Consider the following 4,902-nt stretch of genomic DNA (forward strand, 5'->3'; position numbering starts at 1 on the left):
CTCCCCTCTGGGATCTGTCTCCCTGAAGTCACCCTTTTGGAAATGTGCAGATCTAGGCATTCGCATCATTCTTTATTTTACTTATTGTTTTCCCAGTCTCAGACTCTTCCTAGTAGGTTTCCCAGCTCCTCTCTGGGAGCCAGGGAAAGATTTCAGTGTGCCTGGCCCCATTAACACTTGGGGTTAGGACACAGTCCTGTGGAGGGTGTTGCAGGCTGAATGACCCCAGCCTGCATTTGGGGTGACCCCCAAAAGATATATCCATGTCCTAAAGCCTAGAACCTGTGAATATGGCCTTATTTATGAAAAGTCATTGCAGATGTAATTAAGGAGCTTGAAATGAGAACATTCTGGATTAACGGGGCAGACCCTAAATCCAGTGACTAGTGCCCTTTTTACCAGTGGTGAATCCGTATGAGTCTGCAGCCATCTCAGCTACCGCCTCCTCAGAAGAGTTCGACTGAAGGGGTAAGGCAGAAGGAGAGACCAAGGCAAGTTTAGAGCAGGAGTCAAAGTCTATTAAAAAGCTTTAGAGCAGGAAGGAAAGGAAGTAAAGTACACTTGGAGGAGGGCCAGGTGGGCAGCTTGAGAGATCAAGTGCACGGTCTGACGTTTGACTTGGAGTTTAGTCCTTGGCATCCTTCTGGGATCTTGCATTCTTTCTCCCCGAGTTTTCCCTGAGGGTGGGCTGTGCGCATTCGCAGTGACCTGCCAGCACCTGGGGCTGCATGGCAGCGTGGGTACTAAAGCTGTGCACGTGTTCACTTGAGGCATTCTTCCCTTACCAGTTGAGCATTCCTAGAGGAAGGTCATATACCAATTAAACGCCGCCATTTTGCCTCTTAGTGCGCATGTGTGAGCCCACTCCGTCAACTCTTGTAGATCTTACCAGGAAGCGCCTGATCACCAGTTTCAGGTGTTGCTATCTACTGGGAGAGTGCCTTTCCCTGGCTCCGGCTGAAATCAATTATTTTAGAGAATTTAACAACTACCTGGTCATCCTCTGACGGTCGTCTGACGTTCCTGGTTGGGGGTGTTCTCCTGCGCTACTCAAGTCTGACTAGCTACCTACTGTAACACCCTTATAAGAAGCAAAAATAGGCTGAGCACGGTGGCTTATGCCTATAATCCCAGGACGTTGGGAGGTCTAGGTGGGCAGATCACTTGAGGCCAGGAGTTCAAGACCAGCCTGGCCAACGTGGTGAAACTCTGTCTCTACTAAAAATACAAAATTGGCCAGGCACAGTGGTGCATGCCTGTAATCCCAGTTACTTGGGTGAGAATCACTTTAACCTGGGAGGCGGAGGCTGTAGTGAGCCAAGATCATGCTACTGCAAAAGAAAAAAAAAAAAAAAAGCAAAAACAGAAAAGACAAAGAAGGGGAGAAGGCCATGTGAAGATAGAGGTAGAGACTGGAGTGACACAGCCACAGAAACTCCTAGAGCCACCAGAAGCTGGAAAAGGCAAAGAAGGATTCTTCCCAGATCCTCCAAGAGGGAACCTGACCCTGCCATACCTTGATTTTAGACTTCTGGCTCCAGAACTGCACGAGAATAAATTACTGTTGTTTTAGGCCATCAACTTTGTCATTAGTTGTTACAGCAGCCCTAGCAAACTAATACAGAAGGTAATAGCCTTTCACAGTTTCAGGGAAGAGATTTCATAGCTGCTTTCTGAATCTACCCTCCAGGGGAGCCTGTCTTCCTATCTGGCCCATTCTACCCAGGGATCATGGGCACCTAGGGTTTCCTCCCACACCTACAGCTCCCTGTTGTCTTGACAGGTGGCACTTTCTATAACCCCAGCCACCTGAGTCTGACGCACTTCTAGAGATTCTGCTAGTCTTCTTCCAGAGCCAAATCCCTGTCTTGGAGACCTTGACCACACACAGAAATTGTTTCCATGTTAATTGCCCTTAGGCCTGAACAGACAGGGTTTCACCCCCAAGTTGCACACTTACCTCTTTCCCATGGTCCAGATACTCATCACTGCTTTTGTGCTATTGACTTGTGCCTGAATTCAAGATAAGACCTGCCTTTTGGAGTATGTGCTACCTGTGTTGGTGATGTTGTAGAAGACAGGGAAGTGGAAGGTGCTGCACATGCTATATGTATCTGATGCTCTCTGGGGGTCTTTCTTTCCCCTGTCACTATAGATAATGTCTCTCTGAACCTCGGCTATTTAGGTAAACTTACACAAACTCTTATCTCCTATTTCATGACTTAATTCTTCATTTAAATTTTTTTAAAGTCCTGTTTATTATTGGGTGTCACTTGTGTGTGGACTTTTCCTCTTTCATCTATTAGAGTTTAAGATGTTTTCCTTCTAAATTTGAACAGGCTACTTTATATCTGACCTGAGTGTCCTCAGTGCAGCATGACAGTTAACTTTAGGGGTCAAGTTAACTGGGCTGAGGGGTGCCCAGAGAGCTGGCAAAACATGATTTCTGGGTGTGTCTTGAAGGGCTGTCTGGAAGAGATTAGCCTTGGAATCAGTGGACTGAGTGAAGAAGACCCACCCCCCACAGAGTGGGTGGGCATCACCCAATCCACTGAAGGACTGAATAGAACAAAAAAAGGCAGAGGAAGAGCTAATTTGCTCTCTCCGCTTGAATTGGAATATTCATTTTCTCCTGCTCTTAGACATCAGCACTCCTGGTTCTCAGGCCTTCAGACTCAGACCTGGACTTACACCATCAGCTCTCCTAGTTCCCAGGCATTTGGGTTTGAACTAGAACCACAGAACTGGTTTTCCTCAGCCTTCGGTTTGCAGAAAGGGAACTTCCCAGCCTATACCAATACTGAGTGCACTGACTGACACAAGAAGGCCTCCCTGCCCAGAGAAGGTTCAAGGACCTTGCCTCAAGGTACCAGCATCTCCACCCCTGAGATCGGGTTGTGGCCTTGTGCTTCTCTCTGCTCCTGCCTCTGTAGCCTGCTCCATTCCATATCTTGCAGTGCCAGTCAGATTCTGCCTTTCCACTGGCTCCCACCAGGAATGCAGCAATAACAAACTCATGAGGATGCTGGTAACTTTACCAAAGACTTCAGAGTCACCACTATGGTTCTCTGCTCTTGGCCCACCTGTGCCTCCTGCCATCACCCACATGATCGTACAGTGGCCCCCTGGCATGCAGGCAGAACACCATGCTAAGTGCAAGCCCTGCAGATCCCCTGAGAAAAGCTCCATCTAGCTGGTGTACTCTACTCTGCACTTTGGAGCTCTAGGGAGTAACATTTTCTCCATCTTATTCCATATTTATTAAAGAGATGAACTCTTTCAAACTGATTAAACTCTAATCCTTGAGCAGAATCACATTCACCATTAGAAGTAAGAAGTAAATACAAATCCAGGTAGCAGTCACCTGCAGAGCCAGGATGTCCTAGTGTAGAGTGGGTGAATTGTGCATGTGTATGCGTGCGCGTGTACGCGCGTGTGTGTGTGTGTGTGTGTGTGTGTGTGTGTGTGTGTGAAGGATCCAAAGAGTGGAGGTAAAAAGGGCATATGAGCCTTGTCCCAACCCCAAAATAATCTCTTGAAAACATGCAGCCCACACCAGCACATTGTAGTTATTCAAATGTCATCAAAATATAGTTTCATTCATATTTCAATGAAAGCAAACCCTCACTGAGTTAGGCGAGTTCAACAGCTCATTGCTTGTGCTTCTATTGTGGCATTTATTTCGTTATAATTTGTTTATGGCTTGGCTTTTAAATATTTGTTTCATCCCTGGACTCTAAGTTTGTTGTATATATACTTGGTTGAATAGCGTCCCCCAAAATTTATGTCCATCTGAACAGGTGCAGACTTTATCAAGGTAAGATGAGTGAGCCCTAAATCCAATGGCCGGTGTCCTTGTAAGAAGAGAGAGATTTGGAGACACAGAGAACACACAAACACAGAAAACACACAGGGAGGAAGAGCCATCTGAAGAGACGGGAAGGAAGCCATGTGAAGACAGAGGCAGAGGCTGGAGTGTTGCAGCTGCAAGGAAAAGAACACCCGGGGGCAGCAACCACCACGAGCTGGGGAAGCAATGGAGGATTCCTCCTGAGCGCCTTCAGGGGGCTGTGGTCCCACTCACACCTTGATTTTGGACTTCTAGCCTCCAGAACTGTAAGAAAACATATCTCTGTTGTTTTAAGCCAGACAATTTGTGGTCATTTGTTATCTAGGCAGCTGTAGGGAATTCATACAGTATCTATTCTGGTATCGCTCACAATGCAGAGCACAGTGCTTTGCTTAATGTGGGCCCTGCACAGCATCTAGAGAGAGAAAAAAGCATAAACTTTGGGCGAGGACATAGCAAATGGGCTAGGAGGATCATGACAGTGGCTCTCATTTGTTGAGCCCCTGTCTTGCGCCAATCCTTATGACTCAGCTCGGACAGGATGACTCCTGCTTCACAAGGCAGGAAACTGAATCTAAATGATGGCCACCTGCCAAGGGTACCAGGCAGTGGAGATCAGACTTTAGCCCTGTGTCTGGCTGACACCTAAATCTGCAATCTTTCTTTCAAAAGACATTCACATCTCATGAGGCATTTTGTTCCATCAACCTGAGGTTGTTGAGATCACACTTCTGAGAAAATGAAGTGTCTGCAGAATTCATAGGAAAAGGAAGAAACTGGCTGGCATTTGCCCAAGAAAGTGATATCCCCTGATTCTAGAACTTGTAAGGGAGGCTGAAGGATCTATCAATCTTTATAGAAGACTTCTTGCTTCTGAAACCGTCTCTGATCCCCGGATGCTGCTAATGGAGTAACTTCTAGCTCACTCCTTTGACAACTGAAAGAGACACATCTAAGAATTTTCAAAACAGAAGACTCTACAAGCTTTCTTTACAGACATTGAAAGCCAGTAGCCATATGAATAATGTTATAACTTGTCCACATCTGATGAT

Source organism: Saimiri boliviensis, chromosome 16 (assembly GCF_048565385.1).
Source record: "Saimiri boliviensis isolate mSaiBol1 chromosome 16, mSaiBol1.pri, whole genome shotgun sequence".
Classification (NCBI taxonomy): Eukaryota; Metazoa; Chordata; class Mammalia; order Primates; family Cebidae; genus Saimiri; species Saimiri boliviensis.